Source organism: Sminthopsis crassicaudata, chromosome 1, assembly GCF_048593235.1.
Source record: "Sminthopsis crassicaudata isolate SCR6 chromosome 1, ASM4859323v1, whole genome shotgun sequence".
Taxonomy (NCBI): domain Eukaryota; kingdom Metazoa; phylum Chordata; class Mammalia; order Dasyuromorphia; family Dasyuridae; genus Sminthopsis; species Sminthopsis crassicaudata.
Genome location: NC_133617.1, coordinates 18167556 through 18190404, shown reverse-complemented (window position 1 = coordinate 18190404; position 22849 = coordinate 18167556).

Sequence of the window (22849 nt, the reverse complement as noted above, 5' to 3'; positions counted from 1 at the left end):
GTGAGCTCCCCATCAGTGGAGATTTTTGAGCAGAGGCTGAATAGCCACTTGCTGGGAATGATATAAAGAGGATTTCTGTTCAGATCCAGAACACACGCTATTCCCTCCCTCATTTCCCAGTCCAAAAGACATCCAGTTTCTTTTTATTTTGTTGTAAGTATTTCAATATTTCCAATTTAATTTAATTTTTTGGAACTTTATAATAATCAATTTTCATTTTTTCCAAATACCTGCAAAGATAGTTTTCAACATTCACCTGTGCAAAGCCTTGCGTTCCAAATTTTTCTCTCTGAAAGAGGGAGAGAGAAGGAAAGCTTCTCTTCCTCCCTCCCCCTCTCCTAAACCAAAAGCAATCCAATATAGATTTTAAAAGATATCTAGTTTCTAAAACCCACACCTTACATGTCAATAAGATTATAATTTTTTTTAAATACTAGGTCAGAATATGACACATCATCAGCAACTAGCATCTCTGATAAAATACTGGCCAAGCCAGTTAAAGACTTGCTGGGTGACAATCCTTCCCACCAATCAAAGGAACCAAGCACCAACATGTCAAGATGATTTCACACTCCCCAGGGAGACACATGAATAGATCACAGCCTGTGGACCAATTCTCCCTATCACACTAATGATGCTGTCATCACCCAAGTTGCCCCCATCATCAATGGCGCATCATTGCTACAATCGTGAAATGTAGTCACACACATTTGTATTCAAAAAGTCAACCTTATGAATACCCAAGGGAGGATACGTGATTAGATAATAATTCCTGTTTAGAAAAAAGAGATCCGGGGATTTCAATAGGTTATAAGCGCCGGCGATAGAACAGCTAAAAAGCTCATGCAATCTTCAGTTGCGTTAGCAGAGACAACACTGGAAAAGAGATAATTCCTCTGTACTCTGTGGTGGATAGGACTGTATCTGGGATGTTGCATTTAGTCATGGGCACCATATGTTAGACAGGACATTAATGAACTAGAGATTTAGAAGAGGGTGATCAGGATGGTGAAAAGCCTTCACTTTAGACTTAATGAGATTTAGTTGAAGGAACTGGGTATGTTGTTGTTGCTATTATTTTGCTGTTGTTTGTTTTATTTATTGTTTTGTTTATTTTATTTATTATTTTGTGGAAGTTTGTTCCCCAAAAAAGGATCATGACACTCATCCAAGTGAATTGGATTGGAGGGAAGAAGGGCTGTGCAAGATCACCTGCCTCACTTCTTCCTCCGGAATCATCTGGATGCAATGGCAAGATATGGATCAGGACAACTAGAGAAGGCCCCAGATGTAATGGGAAATCTTGGTCTTTTTTAAGCTAAAATCTTTAATCAGTCTCAGTTTGATTGAGGCAACGCCGATCCGTGATTAAGGCTAGGTAAGAAATGAGGTAAAGGATGACCTCCTTTGCCTAGTTAAAAAAAAAAAAAAAATCATTCGAAGAGGGGAATTTTTTTTGACAAAACAGGAACTCATTGGGCAACCAGAGCCCAAACAATGACCAATTGGGAGTTGGTGTGGGACTTATTGGTTTTTTTTTTATTATTTTTATTTTATTTTATAATTATAACATTTTTTGACAGTACATATGCATGGGTAACTTTTTACAACATTATCCCTTGCACTTACTTCTATTCAGATTTTTTTCCCTTCCTCCCCCAACCCCCTCCCCCAGATGGCAAGCAGTCTTATATATGTTAAATATATTACAGTATATTCTAGATACAATATATGTGTGTAGAACTGAATTTCTTGTTGCACAGGAAGAATTGGATTCAGAAGGTAAAAATAACAGTTTACGTTCATTTCCCAGTGTTCCTTTTCTGGATGTCGCTGGTTCTGTCCATCATTAAACAATTGGAATTGGATTAGCTCTTCTCTATGTAGAAGAAATCCACTTCCATCAGCATACATCCTCATACAGTATCTTTGTTGAAGTGTATAATGATCTTCTGGTTCTGCTCGTTTCACTCAGCATAAGTTGATGTAAGTCTCTTCAAGCCTCTCTGTATTTCTCCTGTTGGTCATTTCTTACAGAACAATAATATTCCATAACATTCATATACCATAGTTTACCCAACCATTCTCCAATTGATGGACATCCATTCATCTTCCAGCTTCTAGCCACTATGAAAAGGGCTGCCACAAACATTTTGGCACATACAGGTCCCTTTCCCTTCTTTAGTAGTTCCTTGGGGTATAAGCCCAGTAGTAGTATGGCTGGGTCAAAGGGTATGCACATTTTGATAACTTTTTGGGCATAATTCCAGATTGCTCTCCAGAATGATTGGATTCTTTCACAACTCCACCAACAATGCATCAGTGTCCCAGTTTTCCCACAGCCCCTCCAACATTCATCGTTATTTGTTCCTGTCATCTTAGCCAATCTGACAGGTGTGTAATGATACCTCAGAGTTGTCTTAATTTGCATTTCTCTGATCAATAGTGATTTGGAACACTCTTTCATATGAGTGGAAATAGTTTTAATTTCATCATCTGAAAATTGTCTGTTCATATCCTTTGACCATTTATCAATTGGAGAATGGCTTGATTTCTTATAAATTAAAGTCAATTCTCTGTATATTTTGGAGATGAGGCCTTTATCAGAACCTTTAACTGTAAAAATTTTTTCCCAATTTGTTACTTCCCTTCTAATCTTGTTTGCATTAGTTTTGTTTGTGCAGAAACTTTTTAATTTGGTGTAATCAAAATTTTCTATTTTGTGATCAATAATGGTCTCTAGTTCTCCCTTGGACACAAACTCCTTCCTCCTCCACAAGTCTGAGAGGTAAACCATCCCATGTTCCTCCAATTTATTTATGATTTCGTTCTTTATGCCCAAATCTTGGACCCATTTTGATCTAATCTTAGTATGTGGTGTTAAATGTGGTCCTTGCCTAGTTTCTGCCATACTAATTTCCAGTTTTCCCAGCAGTTTTTGTCAAATAATGAATTCTTATCCCAAAATTTGGGATCTTTGAGTTTGTCAAAGATTAGATTGCTATTTTTATTCACTATCTTGCCCTGTGAACCTAACCTATGCCACTGATCAACTAGTCTATTTCTTAGCCAATACCAAATGGTTTTGGTGACTGTTACTTTATAATATAGCTTTAAATCAGGTACACTTAGACCACCTTCCTCTGACTTTTTTTTCATTAGTTCCCTTGCAATTCTCGACCTTTTATTCTTCCATATGAATTTTGTTGTTATTTTTTCTAGGTCATTAAAATAGTTTCTTGGGAGTCTGATTGGTATAGCACTAAATAAATAGATTAGTTTGGGGAGTATTGTCATCTTTATTATATTCGCTCGGCCTATCCAAGAACACTGAATGTCTTTCCAATTATTTAAATCTGACTTTATTTTTGTGGCAAGTGTTTTGTAATTTTGCTCATATAATTCCTGACTCTCCTTTGGTAGATATATTCCCAAATATTTGATACTATCGACTGTTATTTTGAATGGAATTTCTCTTTGTATCTCTTGCTGTTGGATTGTGTTGGTAATGTATAAAAATCCTGAGGATTTATGTGGATTTATTTTGTATCCTGAGACTTTGCTAAAATTCTCAATTATTTCTAATAGCTTTTTAGCAGAGTCTTTGGGGTTCTCTAAGTATACCATCATGTCATCTGCGAAAAGTGACAATTTTATTTCTTCATTTCCTACTCTAATTCCTTGAATCTCTTTCTCGGCTCTTATTGCCGAGGCTAGAGTTTCTAGTACTATATTGAATAGTAATGGTGATAGTGGGCAACCTTGTTTCACTCCTGATCTTACAGGGAAAGGTTCTAGTTTATCACCATTACATATGATGTTTACTGAAGGTTTTAAATATATGCTCCTTATTATTTTAAGGAATAGTCCATTTATTCCTATACTCTCAAGCGTTTTTAGTAGGAATGGATGCTGGATTTTATCAAATGCTTTTTCTGCATCTATTGAGATGATCATATGGTTTTTATTAATTTGATTATTAATATGGTCAATTATACTAATAGTTTTCCTAATATTAAACCAGCCCTGCATTCCTGGTATAAATCGGTGTGGGACTTATTGTTGCCCAGTCAATGAGATCCAGAGTGATCCAGAGTTTGAGGTCAGATCCTTATGAAAAATCTAGCCCCCAGATCCCAAGATATCTTGGGAGGTTTCCGTGAACAAAATTATATTCCTTTGGGTAGAGCATCCACAGGTAAGTGTATGATACCCGGTGTAAATAGAAGGAAGAAGAAAAAGAAAAAAAGAAAGGGAAGGGGAGGAAAAGGAAGGGGAAGAAAGGGAAGGGGAAGGACCTGGGAATATCTAGTCTGAAGAAGAGAAGACTCTGGGGAAATGAAAACTGTCTCCATTTATTTAAAGGGCTGCTACATTAAGGAAGGATTACCCTTATTCTTTTACATCTTAGAAGGCAAATCTAGAAACAATAGGTAGAGAAACCATAGAGAAGATTTAGGCTTGATAGGAGTATAGGAAAAAACCACTTAATGATCAGAGCCACCATAGAAGATAGCCAGATTTGTTCTCCAGAAGTCTTGGATTCAAATCCTGCCTTGTACTCATACTAGCCCCTAGGCAGCTCTCTATATGACTAACTGATCTTCATTGATAAAAGGAATTTCCAACCCAGAATTTCCTCACATGGATGAAATCCTAGGTCTAGATACAATATACAAACAGCCCTCCCCCACCACTATCCTATTCTCCTTAAGGGGAATGGACTACCTGGAGAGATTCTAATCCAGCAAAAGTTGATTAGGCTCTTCAGAATAGCACAGACATCTCAGTGGTTCAATGGCTAGAGCTCTGGGCCTAGAGTCAGGAAGAGTTCAAATCTGGCCTCATGAACTTGCTAATTATGTGACCTTGAACAAGTCATTTAACCTGTTTGCCTCAATATGCTCAATTGTAAGATGGGTATAATCATCATACCTACTTCATAAAGTTGTTATAAAGACCAAATTAGATAACAATTATAAATGTGTATATATTTATAAACTATATGCTTGATATATAATTGATGCTATTTCAATGTTAACCATTATTGATACCAATAATATTAATTATTATTACCAATATTAATACCAAGTATTATTCCCAATATTAATATTAATTAATTAATACCAATGATTAATATTGATTTATTGATGTTGTTAATAATAGTTAACTATGAAATAGTACTTTACATACTTTATCTCATTTGATCCTTATAAAAGATAGATGGGGAAACTGAGGTTGAGAGTAGGTAAATAATGCTAGTAAGTATTACTTACGAATTAGATTCATATATTCGTAAAATATTATCAGTCAGAATTCAAACGTCTTAATTCCAAATCTAGCACTTTCACCACTAATGCCACTTGTTGGGATGTAAGAGGAGTAACTCAACATGTCCAGGGGCTTCTCATTCAGATGCAGTCATTGATCCTGGCATTAAATGAGCTCATGGGCTACCGATGATCCCAGCCAGGGTGACTGGCTTCATGTAGGTAAATTCTAAATGTGAAGCTAGGATCCACATCCAGAGAGAGAATATGAAGACTGAATGTAGATTGAAGCATAGTGATTCACTTTGGGGAATATTTCTAGATTCTCTAGAGAATATTGCTTGATTCTCTGACATACATTTTCTTGGATTGTTCAGAAAAATGGCTGTTTCCCTTTCCCTCCCCCCCCCCAATGCAGAGTGACCTTGCCTCTTTGGGCCATGCGATTAGACCCTTGAATTCTTTGGGTCGTAGCTTGGACCTACATCATCTCCAATTTGCCCTGAAATTTATGGCTTTTAAAATAAGATCTAGGACAAAAACAAGATCAGGAAGCTTGGGGGTCCCCGGAAAGAAGCCTGGTTTTGGAGTCAGAAGGATTGCTTGCTACCTAGGAGACACAATTCCTGGCACAATTTTTCTTTTAATTTGACCTGAAATTTCATCAGTGTAGAAAACTCCTTACAAAGAAATCCCTCCAGATTCAGAATGGCCACTGAGCTTAAAGAGCTGGAGACAGGGGTGAGGGTGACTGCCCAGAAGTACACAGACTGAGCAAACACAGATCTCCACTTTCCAAATGAACCTCTATCCATTATCCCAAGTTAGCTCTCTCTCAGCACATAGAAGGTATTTAATAAATGTTTTGTTTTGTTTTTTTTCCCTAAATTGAATTGTCTTAAATTTACCCTTTTCCCCCCTCTGGTCTCAGTTTTCCTCCTCTGTAAAATAAGCCTGTTGAACCACATGATCTCAAAGGTCCTTTCCAGCTCTAAATCCTATCCTTAATGTTCCATACGCTTAGGGTCAAGGTCACCCATTCTCCTTGTTACATACTGGTATCAGCTTGCCTTATAGGGTTAACAGGGTTGAGGTTGACTCAGCAAAGCTAAGTAATTTGTTCACCTTAAAGCACATCATAATTTTCCACTCCACCCAAATTTAATAGCTTCCCCTCGTCCTTAAAAATCTTGCTTTACCCAATCCTGCTTATCCAGCTACCCTAACTTAAGAATTCCAAACCAAATGGAGTTGATAAAGAATGATAAGTTAATAATTTTCTACCAGCTTACCCAATAGTAATCAGTTTTCTTAGCTTGTAGTCATTGATCCTGGCATTAAATGAGCTCATGGGCTACCGATGATCCCAGCCAGGGTGACTGGCTTCATGTAGGTAAATTCTAAATGTGAAGCTAGGATCCACATCCAGAGAGAGAAATATGGAGACTGAATGTGGATTGAAGCATAGCATTTTCGCCTTGTTTTGTTTGATCGTTTCCTTTTTTTTTTCCTCATAGTTTCCCCCCTTTTAGTCTGATTATTCTTGTGCAATATGACAATTATGGAAATATGTTTAAAAGCATTATACATGTTTAATTTATATCAGATTGATCACTGCCTTGAGGAGAGAGGTAAAGGAGGGAGAAAAAAATTGAAACACAAAATCTTTACAAAAATGAATATTGGGAGAGATTGTATTTAATTTATACTCTAACATATTTAACATGTATTGGTCAACCTGCCATCTGGAGGGGGGGAGGAGAGGAAAAATTGGAAGGAAAAAAAAAGTTTTGGCAGTTGTCAATGTTGTAAAATCACCCATGCAAATATCTGGTAAATAAAAACTATTAATAAAAAAATGAATATTGGGAATTATTTTATATGTATTTTGAAAAAATAAAATACTATTGTGAAAAAAATAACAATAAATGTGGAGGTAGATGGAGCAATGGATCAAATTCAGGAAGTCCCCAGCTCAAATTCAGCCTCAGACACTACCTTGGGCAAGTCACTTAACTCTGCCTCAGTTCCTCATCTGTAAAATGGACTGGAGAAAGAAATGGCAAACTACTCCAGACAAGAAAATCCTAAATGGGGTCATGAAAAGTCATACACAAGTGAAAATGACTGAACAACCGTAACAGGTAAATTCTCCCAATGTCAGCCTTCAACAGAAATCCATTATACTGAACTAACTAGCAATCCACCATCTTCTGGTGTTAGCAGCCAACTTAGTTGATTGTTTCAATTAGCTTCAGCTGCCAATTCAGATAGACTGGAGAAGTCCATTTGTCATCTTAATATTTAACGGTACAGCTCATTTAAATGTTTCTCCAATGTTTTGAACATAATATTTCAAAGACACAAGGGATCTTTGGAAGGCATCATTCCTTTGACAGGGGGAGAGCAGTGATCATCTATAGGATAAAATGAAACCACCACCCCCCCTTCATAGAGTGTTTAAAATTGGCTATGATCTCTCTCCCACCTGCCTTTCCAGTCTTGGTCCTTTCTCTGAGTCTCCAGGTTAGCCCCCATTGCTTCAGCCAACCCAGTAGCATGATCTTAAAACCCTTCACCATAACAGCAGCTTCCCCATTTTTCTTTCCCCATCCCTGAAGCTCTTGAGCTTATCAACATCCTTCATAAAATGTGTCCCCCTCAAAGATTGAACAAAATCACTAATAAAAGATAATTTTCTTTCCTCTCTTACTCTCTTAGAACTCCAGAGATATAATTCTTCTGTCTCAGATGGATGCCCAGTCATGAAGTAGAATACAAACTTCTTATACTAGTATAGATCAGAATAAAGAATACATTTTGTAACTTTGCCTGAGGGTAATCTTGCTAGTTCAATGAAGCTTGAGATGGACTTTTTTTTTTTTTTTTTTTTTTTTTTTAAACCAGCCAACACCTTAAGAAACCAGAGATTGAACCTCATCATCCTTTAGGTCAAAGAGAGGGAATGTAGCAGATGGGAATGGGTCATAACTTTCACAGAGATGAAAGGCAGAGAAAGTCCGGAAGTCAGCTTTGAACAGAAAGAAGTCAGAGAATTCTTGTGGTGCAAGAATAAAAGGACCTCATCCCAAGAGATATTGCATTTTGATTAACTTTCTCTTTCCTAGAATATCCTCTGTTCTAAGATTCCTTCCAGCTCTGACATCCCATGTTCTAAAACTTCTCCCAGCCCTATCACCCGTTTTAAGTCTTTTCCAAGTTCTGACATCCCCTGTTTTATGAATAAAAGGACCTTTTCCATTTGCCTGATTGGAGTATTTCTAGCCTCTCAGTATGACTCCCATAGAATTTCAAGGTCCCTCAAAAAGAGTGTCCTTGATGTGACTAGAACAGGACACTTAAAGAAGGAATTTTAGCTAAACTGGGAATAATCTAAGTCAAATTTTTAGAGTTGATTTGCAGCTCCACTCACAGCTCTCTCCATAACTGATATGATCTGTGGAGCTCAGGGCCCATCCTTTAGAGTGTTGCCATTTCCAGTTCCATTTGTTCAATAATGAATAGAACCAGCTACACCCATCGAAAGAACTCTGGGAAATGAGTGTGAACCACTACATCGCATTTCCACTCCCTCTGTTTTTGTCCGCCTGCATTTCGGATTTCCTTCACAGGTTAATTGTACATTATTTCAAAACCCGATTCTTCTTGTGCAGCAAAATAACTGTATGTTCATGTATACATATATTGTATTTAATTTATACTTTAATATATGTAACATATATTGGCCAACCTGCCATCTTGGGGGGGGGAGAGGAGGAAAAATTGGAACAAAAGGTTTTGCAACTGTCAATGCTAAAAAGTTACCCATGCATATATCTGGTAAGTAAAAAGCTATAATAAAAAAATAAATTAGATTGTTGCCATTTTCTCCTAGGAAAATCATCAAGGCAGAGAGCTTCATTTTCCATGATGCTTGCCTTTGAGAACTCTGGCTTCTCCCTCTTTCATATTTCCCAATGCTGGCTGAGCAAGAATTTCCAAGCACCTCCCTTCTGGGGGCATGAAGAAAACACATCTTAAAGTTAATAATAGGTGATAGTAATAGAATGGGGTGATTGAAAGTGCTCCAAGTCAGGAGTCAGGACTTGCCAGTTCTGTCCTTGATGGGCCTTGAAATGACCATGGGATCTTGAGCAAAGCATTCCTTATCACTGAGCTCATTTCCTCATCTCTTAAAATGAAGTTATTGATATTTAAGACCTCTTCCAGTCCTTTCTGACATGGCCTGTCCTAGGGCTCCTCCCAGCCCTGACACTGATGTTCAGGGGCCCCTCCCAACCCTGGCATTCCCTGTTCTAAGGCCCCTCCCAGCTCTGACATCCCCTGCTCTGAGGCCCCTCCCAGCCCTGACATCCCCTGTTTTGAGGCCCCTCCCAGCCCTGACATCCCCTGTTCTGAGACCCCTCCACCTCTGACATCCCCTGTTCTAAAACTACTGCCAACCCAGTTCTGCGTTCTAGGATTCTAAGGTCCCTTTATGATCTACCTATGAACATCCAAGAAATCTTCAACAGTCTGAACTATATCTAACATAACTAACAATATTCAATGAGTAGAACTGGTGAGATTTGGACGAGATTAGTTTTGAGTTCCCTCTGAGTTCTTACCGCATCCCAATGAGCCGTAGATGAATTCATGATTGGTAAATGTTTGAGGCGAGGTTGCCCAGACTCTACAGGAAACTCACTCCTCTTAAAGGTGTTGAAATTGACCAGAGGATAAAATTCTTTCAATCAATCAATTTCACTAAGCAGACACTAAGCCCCTACTAGGGGCCAGGCCTTGTGCTAGCCAGACAGGGGGAACAGATACAAAGACAACATTGAAACAGTTTCAGCCTTTCGGGAGGTTACATTGTATTCTGTGATACATTGTATTTCTCCAAAATGAGTTCAGCATTTGTGGGACTTTACAGGTCAGGAAAGGAAGCTAATATAGGAGAGTGATGATCTGGGGACCTGAGTCTTAGCCTGACTCAGGCACCAACTCATTAGGTGACCTTGTACAAGTCAGATTTCCCTTTAATGTGCCCATTTCCTCATCCAGGACAAAAAGAACTTGGTTTTGTTTTCAGTAACGTATGGCTCCATTCCTGACTCCATTTGGGGTTTTCTTGGCAGAGATACTGGTGTTGTTGGCCATTTCCTTCTCCAGTTCATTTTACAGATGAGGAAACTGAGGCAGGCAGGGTGAAGTGACTTGTCCTGGGTCACACAGCTCAATTCGAACTCAGGAGATGAGGCTTCCTGCCTCCAGAGCTCCATGCTCTGTGCACTATGGCACCCCCAGCCACTTTGTTAAGCCCTATCATTTTCAGCTTTGTGTGTCTCTCAAATCTGTTACCCTACCCCCCCATTCTTTTCTCCTCTGACCCTGGTACAGACCTTTGTCACTAATGCAATAGCTGCTTTGGGGTCTGCCCACCTCATGACTCTACCCACACCAGTTGATCATCCCCTCATCTATCAACATGATCTTCCTACAGCTCAGCTGTTCATTCCCCTTCTCAATAAGCTTCAATGGCTCCCTAGGGCCTTCGGGAGCAAATATAAAATACTGTTTAGCAGTCAAAGCCCTTCCTACCGCACCCTTTCACATCTTTCCAGTCTTCTCACACCTGGCTTCCTGTCATGCATGCTTGGATCCTGGCTATTCCAAGCATACAACACGTCATTTCTGAACTCATACATTTCTACCAGCTGTGTCCCATGAGGCTCTCTCTCCCCTCTTCATCTCTGTCTTCTACCTTCCCTTGCTTCCCTCAAGTCCCATCTTCTGCCTCAAAATCCTTCCCAGCCCTCCTCAATCTCAGTGCCTTCCCTCTGCTATTTATCCCCAATTTATCCCATCTATAACTTGTCCATAGCTGTTGTCTCCCCATTAGATTGTGAGAGCAGAAACCGTCTCTTAACTTTCTTTGCATCCCCAGTGCTTAGCCCAGCGCCTGGCACATAATAGGCATTTAGTCGATATTGATTGACTGACTGTTTGATGGTCTTCCCAGAAAACCAAAACCACATTGACTCAAAGTTGAAGAAATTGAGAATGTTTACCTTAGAAAACTTTCAACCCATGGCATGAGATCTCTCTTGTCATATGAGTGAGAGATTAGCTTTGTCTCCTTTGGCCCTAAAAGGCAGAAACTTCTTAAGGGCACATTTAGGCTTGATATAGCTAGCATTTATATCACACTTGAAGATTTGCAAAGTGCCTTACAAATAAAATCTTGTCTACAAATAATATCTTCTACAAAACAGCAACTTGGGGAGGTGGGTGCTATTATCCCTATTTTACAGATAAGGAAAATAAAGGCTAGATAACTTGATTGACTTTCCAGCTAGCAAGTAACTGAAGGGTTTCAAACTCAGGGTTTCCTGATTCCAAGTCTGGCCCTTTATTTACTATATCACTAGATTTCTTTAAGGAAGAAACTTCCCAAAATCCAAGTCTCATGCTGCCTCCTACAGTCGCATCAATACATCACAATGAATTCATTTTCTTTTCTTTTCTTTTTTTTCTTTTTTTCTGAGACTGGGGCTAAGTGACTTGCCCAGGGTCACACAGAAAATGAATTCATTTTCACCAAAGAAAGGGTGCAAGAGAATCTAAGCTCCCTGAGGACTGGGCCTATTTCATTTTGTATCTCCAATTGTTGTTTGTTCTTTGTTCTCAAAGAAAATCAAGACATCAAGGAGGTGATGTCATGACATGTGAATGAATTGGATTCAAGTGAGGGAGGGCTGTGTGAGGTCATCTGCCTCACTTTCCCCTCCAGAACTATCTGGGTCCAGTGGCAAGATAGAGACCAACATAACTGGAGATGGCCCTGGATAAAATAAGAGATCTTGGCCTTTTTAAGCTAAGGTCTTCAACAGTTTAACAAAGGTTGAACCCATTCAGTAATTCAGGTTAGGTAGCAATTGAGGCAAATAATCCTAACATAGGGTTATACATAGTATAACACATAGTAGGTGCCTTAGCAGGTAGTACCTGCTCCTTCCCCCCGAGTTTTCAGTCAAAAACTGAATGAACATTTGTTGAGAAAGATGTAGAAGGATTTTTTTTTCTGATTTGGAATGGATAAAAGGTGATTTTTTTTGTTTGTTTGTTTTTAATAGTTTTTATTTCCCAGATATATGCATGGGTAATTTACAGCACTGACAATTGCCAAACCTTTTGTTCCAATTTTTCCCCTCCTTCCCCCACCCCAGATGGCAGGTCGACCAATACATGTTAAATATGTTAAGAGTATACATTAAATACAATATATGTATATATGTCCAAACAGTTATAAAAGGTGATGTTTAATACTCATGTTTCTCCGGGGACATCTTCTGGCTTCCATAGGCCTATTTCTTCATCTGTTGGAGTGAGAAGAGCTTTGGACTAGATGAAATCTCTTTCAGTTCCCATGTTGTTATGATCTTCCAGAATCTCTTTCAACTACAGAAATTCTCTGATGCTGATTTCCATCCTCTGATAAAAGATGCAGAGATGGAAGGGGAAAGTAAGTAGCATCAGAGAATTTTTAAAGTGTGCAGGAGGCCTCAATCAGATCCAAAGCTGGAAGGGGTTTCCGAGTATATCTATGCCAGGCCCTTCATTTGACAGATGGGGAAACTGAGAACCAGAGATAAAAATTTACACACAGGAAATCAGTGGAAGAACTAGAAGTTTCACCGGCTTCAAAGCCACACTTTCCACAGCAACGACCCCCTCACTTCCAAGATTCTAGGAGTCTGTGACCTGGGAGTGAAGAATTCCCCAAGAAGCATTCACCTGAAGCTCACCTTGTCAAACCTTTTTTTTTTTTTCCCCCAGGCAGTGTTGCTGCCAGGCAGGTTAGGACTTGGGTTATCTGGGATTGTCTCTGTCTCATTTGTTCTCAGGCTCAGAGGGATGGGCATAGACACACCTACTTAAAAATAATAAATTGAGAACAAGCTATCTTGCAGATAAAATGCGGACAATGAAGGGATTGTAATCCTTTTTTTTTTTTTTTTTTCCCCTGAGGCTGGGGTTAAGTGACTTGCCCAGGGTCACACAGCTAGGAAGTGTTAAGTGTCTGAGATCAGATTTGAACTCCAGTCCTCCTGAATCCAAGGCTGGTGCTCCATTCACTGTGCCACCTAGCTGCCCCTATTGTAATCCTTTTCTTCCTAATCTCTCTTTCCTCTCCCCTTAGTGGTTTTCCGGCACTGCAAGGAAGGATTGGTCAATGGGAATCTTTGGGCACAGCCATTTCCCTGTCTACTGCAATCCCTACTTGGAGTAGGGAATGTGGTCCCCCATTATAGTAAATCTACTAGAGGCCATGGAGTCTCCTACACCCATTTTTACAGATAAAGAAGCTGGTTGAAGCAGTCAAATGACTGGTTCTGGGTCCTATAATGTCTGAGATGAAATTTGAACCCAGATGTCACTAAGTCCAAATTATCATTTATCATCAATTAAACAACATGCATCCCTCCCCTCAATCAACAACTGAAAACTTAATATCATCAAATTCAATTTCCATTTCTCCTGAGTCATATCAATGGGTCAACTCAAGTCAAAATGCATTTAAGTACCTACTATGTGCCAGGCACTGTGCTGAGTGCTGGAGATGTAAATAAAGGCAAAAGGTCCTCCTCTTAAGGAGTTTCCAGTCATATGTCAGTGAATAGGTTTTCTTTCCCATGGTTATAAAAACACTAAATATTCCTGCCTGACTCATCATGCTATAGCAATGGTTAACCCTGGGGGAGGAGGGGAAATATGGAGGGGGGGGGATTCTCAAAGGCTCTGACAGCAAAGTCCATTCATTGACCAGAACCGCCATGCTGGAAAGATTTTGAAGATGGGCCTATCAGTGTATAGTGCTGGCTATTTGAGGATGACTCTAATTAAAAATACAAAGAGACTCTTGCATTGATGGCTGGCCAGTGGGTGATCTGTATCTCATCATGGGGGTTGTTTGCTTGAATTTTTGTCTTTTCTTCCTAGGTTATTTTTACCTTCTTTAAACCAGATCTTTCTTGTGCAACAAGATAACTGTATAATTATGTATACATATATTGTATTTAACATATACTTTAACATGTTTAACATGTATGGGATTACCTGCCATCTTGGGGAGGAGGTGGGGGGAAGGAGGGGAAAAGTTGGAACAGAAGTTTTTGCAAGGGTCAATGTTGAAAAATTACCCATGCATACATTTTATATGTAAAAAGCTATAATAAAAAAATACCCCCAAAAATTAGTTCCAGAACTTTTATTTTTTAGACAAAACAGATTTACTGTCCAAAGGAGAGAAATAAGATGAGCTAATTGAGCAAAGAGTACGTGGTGCTTTGAATTGGTGGTTGATGGAAATAAAATTGGAAAACAAAAATTCGGGCCTTCTAAGGCTTCTGCCACTAACATTTACCAAATTCAGCCAGTGTTCTAAGATTCTGAACAATGCCAGCAGGAGAGCAGCAATGCCATCGATGTTTTTTTCTTTTAAAATGGGCTTTAAAAGCATGAGAAGTGATGGCAAGATGCTAGGAGTCTGAAGGGGTCAAGCTGAACCAGCTGCAGGAGAGTGGACTGTTGGTGTCTTTGACCATCACAACCTAATAAAAAAATGCTTCGGTGCAGATCCATGTAGTCTGTGCAAACATTAATTGTGTTCAAAGAACAAGCTTCCTCTTTAGTTCTGTAGGTCATGTGATCTATGGGGCCATTTCTGATGCTTGTTATGCTTTTAGATGATCTCAACTGTTACCATCACAGCCATGGAGGGGCGGGTCAAAGTTATGCCCATATTTTTTTATGTATAGTTCCTTTTATTTTCATCCCTTTGTTTTTTTTTTATCCAATATATGTATGCATATTTATACAATGACCTTGCTGCACAAGAAAAAGTCAGATCCAAAAGGAAAATAAAATGAGAAAGAAAACAAAATGCAAGCAAACAACAAAAAGAGAGGGGATGCTACATTGTAATCCACACTCAGTTCCTACAATCCTCTCTCTGGGTGTGGTTGACTCTCTTCTTCACAAGATCATTGGCCTTAATCGTCTCATTGTTGGAAAAAGTATGACCATATTTAAAGAACAGAAAGGCTACATATCCAGCCATTGTCATGAGCCACTACTAAACTACCTCGAAAGTCTAAATATGATTTAAACAAGGAAAAAAGCTCCAAAAGAAAACAGCTAAAATAAACCTCCCAGTATGGCTTAAAAATAAAATGCAGCAAGATTTATATACAATCTGCAACCAACCAGTTGAAAATAAAATAGCCAACAGACAGGGATGTGGAAAAGCAACTGAATTTCTCTCCAATTTCAAAATATAATTTGAAAAAAGAATGATTGTGCTATTCGCATTCAAGTTTCTTCAATAAACTTCAATCTACCTCAAAACAAACAAACAAAAAAGACATCACCAGTGATGTTATTGGTCTCGTTCGAAAATGTTGGCTGTACAACAACTCTAACCCTCAATAATGAAAATAACCCTTTGGGACTGTATAGCACTCTTGATATTTCTAAGAAGTTTCCTTTATTATTTGATAATGAAAGCAGGTTGAGGAGATCAGCAGGGCAGGGATCTTTATTCTCATGGAATTTAGAGTTGGAAGAGGTCCTAAAAATCATTCAATACAGAGGTTCTTAACCTTTTTGTATATGTTTAAAGCAGAATTTATGTTTTTAAAGGCATACGATAAAATATGTTGTTCATTGTTGTGGTGGCGTCTGTTACTTTATGACCCATTGAGTGTTTTCTTGACAAAGATATTAGAGTGGTTTGCCATTTCCTTCTGCAGCTCATTTTACAAATGAGGAAACTGAGGCAAACAGAGATAAGTGATTTGTTCAGGGTAACACAGCTAGTGTCTGAGATCAGATTTTGGACACAGGAAAATGAGGCAGGGAGTAGTACAATTCTTCAAGTATATGTGCATTTTCTGTTCTGAAGTCACTCCCAGCTCTGATTCCCCATTCGAAGGCCTCTTCCAGTTCAGATATTTCCTGTTCTAAAGTCCCTCCCAGTTCTGACATTCCTTGTTTTAAGTTCCCTCAGAGCTCTCACATTCCCTGTTCTATGTCTATGAAATGGGACTAAAAGAACCCTTGAGAAGCTCATTTCTGCTCCTGAGCTGTCCAGTAACTGAGCAAAACGAGCCCACGACCAGCCTGGGAGTTCAGTTTCTTTCTTTCTGACTGTGGAAATGGCCCACTCCCCCCACTTTTCACTTTCATTCTCCCATCCAAGTGAAGAAAAGGCCACCAGATGTTTCCAGGTTGGATAAAGAAATTCCCTCCCTACAAGTCAATTCTAACACAGCTGTTCTTACACCAGTAGCATCTCCTGACTGCTCCTTCTCTGATGACCTCCTCTTTACCTCTCTTTGTCCCCCTTAAGGGTTTTCCTGCCACAAGTTAGAGATCCTTGGAAGTCAGAGACTTCTTTGTTACTTGCCTGTGTATCACCAAAGCCTGGCCCAGTTCCTGGCATGCAGAAGGAACATAATAAATATTTGCCAAATGAACAGCTCTTATCTCTGCAAATGTTTGTAGAATGACTAAGCGGCCTCCATCTCTGCTTAATTAATATCATAGGCAGTAAGTAATAAATTCTTATTAACTAAGTATAATTCATCTCCTAGTAATAGCTGGCAATTTGTCAGGCTTGAAAATCACATTACAAATATTTGATTCTCTGGCAAGGAACTAGAAACTGAGTGGATGTCCATCACTTGGAGATGGCTGAATAAGTTATGGCATATCGATGTTATGGAATATTATTGTTCTCTAAGAAATGAGTAGGGGATGATTTCAGAAAGACCTGGAGAAACTTACAGGAACTGATGCAAAGTGAAGTGAGTAGAACCAAGAGAATATTGTATACAACAACAAGATTATACATTGATCAATTCTGATGGACATGGCTCTTTTCAACAAGAAGGTGATTTAAGCCAGTTCCAATGATTTTGTAATGGAGAAAGCCATCTGCACCCAGAAAGAGGATTTTGGGGACTGAGTGTGGATCACAATATAGCATTTTCACTTTTTTTGGTTATCGTTTGCTTGCATTTTGTTTTCTATCTCATCTTTTCCCTTTTTGATCTGATTTTTCTTGCACAGCATGATAATTGTGGAAATATGTATAAAAGAATTGCACACGTTTAACATATATTGGATTACTTGTCATCTAGGGAAGGAGGTTGGAAGAAGAAAAAAATTTGGAATACAAGGTTTTGCAAGGGTGAATGTTGAATGTTTTACAACAGAAGAAACTGAGACTCTGAGAGGGGAGTCCAAAGGAACATTAGTCATAGAGCCAGATCTAGAACCTGGCCCTTCTGTCTTCAAGGCCAGGGAGGGAGCTTGCTGCTGGCTTACAAATTCCTCTTTTTCATCTCAATCTTTTATCCAATTCCCAAAACACTTTATATGCCTTACTTCATTTGAGTCTCATAATAGCCCCGTTAATTAAGTACTAAAGTATGCTATTATTCCCATTTTTAGAGAAAGAAAACTGAGGGCTAAAAATGGTGAAGCAATTTGTCCACCATCTCACAATCAGTCAATGTCAAAGGAAACAATTGAACACAGCTCTTGCTGACACCAGATGCACATACTTTCCACTTCTTCATACTGCCTCTCCTGGAGTGCTCAAAATCAACTATGATTGAGTAGGAAGATCATCCAAGAAGCATTGTTTTAGGCTATAAGTAATATGATTGGCATCAGATTGTGCATCTGAATAAACCAGGCACTAGGGGGACACTATTCTTTAAATATAGACAGATGTTATTGTAGGTTTTATTCCTTAGCCAAGAATTTAATAACCATCCATTGAAGAACAGCATGACCTTGGGCAAAGCTTTTGTCCTTCCTTTATGCAAGTTTCTTTCCTATAAAGTAAGAGTTGGACTAGGTGAGGATAACCTGATTAATCCAATAGGCATTTATTTCTTAAGAATAATATTTATATGGGCAAGGCATTGTGCTAGACATGAAGGATTTACAGTCAAAATAAAAACCAGTCCCAGTCCTCAAGGAGATTAAATTTTCCCAGGAGGAAAAAATTCATATGCATGATCATTTGAGAAGGTCCTTCCCAACTCTGACTTATTATATTTTGATGCCTTATCTTGGTGTATAGGTGCCTCTACTACTCAAAACTTATAAGAGCAGAGCTCTCTTCAGCCTCTACCATGCAAACAAATAAACAAAAGACTAATTTAAAGTCTTTTCAACAGGTCTTTTCTAAGAACCAATGTTATCCCTCTTGGGCTGACCAATTGATAATGGATTCTTTAATCATGACAACTTATGAAGGAAAATTACAAAGTCGTGAACTATACCCTTATGTTTCTGCTGTGATTATAGTAAGGACCAAAAGCAAAAAAAAATTCACACCGTTTGGGGATCATCTATTAATATTAATTCATATGTAATTACATATTATATAACATTAATACTATTATGTAACATTCACAAGTGGTATTACATTAATAAGAATTAATGTAATATAAATATTAGTGTAATTAATTGTTGATCTCTAATGTGAGACCCTTGTTGACTGATCAATGAGTATTAGCAGTGAAACTGAATTGTATTCATCTTGACATTCTTTCTATTAATGAAACTGGAATAAATGAAAAAGTGTTTGTATGTCCTTACTATGTTTAAGCCCTGTGCTAAATGCTGGGGATACTAATAGAAGGCAGAGATAGTGCTTACTCTCAAGGAGCTCACATTTTATAGGGGAAGATGAGAAAGTTCACCTGCAAATCAGATAAAAAGATCCCATGGTTCATAGGGTCAAAGGCAAAACAGATAGCAATACATCCTCTGGAAGACAAAAGGAAACTGCAGCTAAGTGAAAGGATGGATCACAGGATGAATCCAAGGATTTGGAGGAATTGATTTATTGGGCATTCAAAGGCAACAAGAAACATTATTTTATAGAACATTTGGTCATGTGATATTTGCAGGACTCTCAATATGTTTTCAAAGATTACCTTGAAAATAATTGCAACTTTTGGGCCATTTTTTATCACAAAGAATGAAGAAATAGAAAAGTTTCATAAAGCACTAATGAGACTCTTCCAATGAAACCCAAATATTCATGGGCAAAGATGGGGATAAGAGCAGTGGGGGAAAATGCTGGAAAATATTGTAGACTATACAAAAATTCATACCTATAGATTCATGAATACTTTCTTTGAGAAAAAAATCAGTACGTATTAGACATGGTGAGCACCAAGTAATACAAAAATTGAAACTTGTTGTTGGGAAATGCCTTGTTACTAATATAGGAGTCATCTGTAAATTAGCTGCTATGCACAATCAAATTAGTTAGAGGAAAGCTCAATATGAATATAAAGCAAGAGAGAGAGAGAGAGAGAGAGAGAGAGAGAGAGAGACAGAGAGAGAGAGAGAGAGACAGAGAGACAGAGAGACAGAGAGAGACAGAGACAGAGACAGAGAGAGAGACAGAGACAGAGAGAGAGACAGAGACAGAGGGAGAGAGAGAGAGAGAGAGAGAGAGAGAGAGAGAGAGAGAGAGAGAGAGAGACAGAGGGAGAGAGAGAGAGAGAGAGACAGAGAGAGAGAGAGAGACAGAGAGAGAGAGAGAGACAGAGAGACAGAGAGACAGAGAGAGACAGAGAGAGAGAGAGAGACAGAGAGAGAGAGAGACAGAGAAACAGAGAGACAGAGAGACAGAGAGAGACAGAGAGAAAGGGAGACAGAGAGAGAGGAAGAGAGGGAGGGAGGGAGAGAGGGAGGGAGGGAGAGAGGGAGGGAAGGAGAGAGAGAGAGGGGAGGGAGAGAGATGGGGAGAAGGAAGGGAGAGAGAGAGGAAGGGAGGAAAGGAGGGAGAGAAAGTGTGTCATTTAAACAAGTAATTGATGTCCAATAATAGATGGAAGAAAAGATATCAGCACCAATCACAGCAATTTCATTCAGAAATTTAATTAACGAGTAGACCAAAAATGCCTAAAAACCATTTTATTCAGGCCTTTTATTGTTCGGTTGTATCAATTCTTCATGATCCCATTTGGGGTTTTCTTGGAAGAGATACTGGAGTGCTTTGCCAATTTCTTATTCAGTTCATTTGACAGATAAGGAAATGGAGGCTAACAGGGTGAAGTGACTTGCTTAAGGACACACAACTAATAAGTGTTTGAAATCAGATTTGAACTCAAGAAGATGAGTTTTCCTCATTGCAAACCTGCACTCAATCCACTGTGCCATCTAGACAACCCAACATTGGATGTCACAAAGGGAGCTCACAAAGGCAAAAGCAGTTTATCAACATATTTGTGAAGATCACAGAATACTAGTTTAGAATATAAATGTATTTACAAATAAAAGATTCTAGGGCATTTTTGTTACAAAAAAAAAATTGTAACAGAAGCACTATATCAATAATTCTCCAACAAAGAAGCTCCAATGTGTCAACCATGACACATGTATCATTCCAGAGAAGGAGAATAGATTATGAATAGATTTGCCTCATAAAATAGAGAAGCAGTAGGGGAAAAAACGAATTGTAAAAAGATCTGTAACAAAAGCAACAGACAAAAGAGAGAAAAGATTTGCAGTGGTTTTTATAAGTCTTTTCATCACCAGAAACAGTGAACTGACACTGAACAAACAACCATCATAACAAGTATGGAAAAAGTTACCAGAACAAAAATATACAGAGGAGATGCAGATGAGAGATAATATAATAACAAGGCTGTTGAAGGATCAATTCTCAAGGCATCTGAAAGAGGAAGATACCAAAATATATAAAAAATATCTTAGACATTATTATACAAAATAAGATACTCTAAACCAGTGGTCCTCACACTTTTTAAATAGGGGGCCAATTCCCTGTCCCTCAGACTGTTGGAGGGCCGGAAAAAAACAAAAACAAAAAAAACAAAAAAACAAAACAAAACAAAACAAAACAAAAAAACAAACAAACAAACAAAAAAAAGTTTTGTAAAAACAAAACTCACACTCTGTTTCTGCCCCTCAGCCCATTTGCCATAACCTAGTGGGCCGCATAAATGTCCTCAGCAGGGGCATCTGGCCCAAAGCCGGTAGTTTGAGAACCCCTGCTCTAAAGAGTAGCAAAAACAACTGACTCATCTGTCTTCTTTCTTTATGACGGTTTTGTTGTTGTTTACACTGTCTTAAAAAGTCTCTAAATAAAGAATCTCCCATGTGTCAACTATGATACAGACATTCCTAAGGCTTCTAGACTCATGTAAACCCATATCTGATCCTGGCAGCCTGAGCCCAAGGGAGTTGCTTTCTTTTTTTTTGTTGTTGCTCAAACTTCAGAAAAAAACTTTAAGAAAAAATTTTTCCTCAATAGTATTTTATTTTTTTAATGATATGAGAGGTAGTTTTTTTCACTATTCCTTTTTATAAGATTTTGAGTTCCACAGTTTTTTCTCCCTTATCTTCCCCCTCCTCTCCCACGATGGCAAGAGATCTAATAGAGGTTATACATGTTCAATCATTTTAAATGTAGGAAATTTCTAAAATATAATTTAAACATGCCTTATGCTTAGGTCTCCTTAAGTGTGTGTAACAGGTTGCCTCTGTAGAGACACAGTGGATAGAATGATGGGTTCAGAGTCAGGAAACGTTGAGTTTAATTTGGACTCTGACGCCTCCTCTGTCCCTTGGGTTCCCCAGAACTCAGGATTACCCATAAGGAACCAGCCACCACCTTCTCATCTGTAAAGAGCTGGAGAAGGAACTGCAAACCAGGAAAACCCCTAATGAGGGCAAGAGTCAGACATGACTGAATACAACTGAACAACCGCAGATAATGTACAAGGCACAAGCGTTTTTTAGGTATCACAAATATCCCATGGGGGCAGGGGTAGAAATGGCAGCAATGTTGTCTCCCTCCCCTCGAGGTTAATAAAGGGGGGTTGTTCAGTTATGTCTGATTCCTCGGGACCTCACCTTGAGTTGTCATGGGCTGTCTCATGATGGCTGGAATGTTCTCCCTCTCCTCATCTCCATTTCCCAGCTTCCCTCGCTTCCTTCATGTCCAGCTAAAAGCCCCGCTTCTGCACTAGGTCTTTCCTGATCCCCCTTAATGCTAGTTAGTCTTCCCTTTGGAATTACCTCCATTTCCCCCCTTCTATTCATAGCTTGTTTGTTCAGTTATTTGCTTGTTGTCTCCCACATTAGACTATAAACTCGTCGAGGACAGGGGATGGTTTTTGCCATTTTTTATATCCTCAGCACTTAGCGCAGCACCTGCACATAGTAGGCACTTAATACATGCTAATTGCTGGACTGACTGTTTAAACTCCAGTCTGACTCTGAGGTCGGATCTCTCTGTCCATCACACTATACTTATCAAATGAAGTGATATTTGTAAGGCACTTAGCACAGTGCCTGCACATAGTAGGCACTTACTACATGCTAGTTGCTGGACTGACTGCTTAAACTCCAGTCTGACTCTGAGGTCGGATCTCTCTGTCCATCACACTATACTTATCAAATGGGATGATGTAAAACACTTAGTGCAGTGCCTGCACATAGTAGGTGCTTAATCA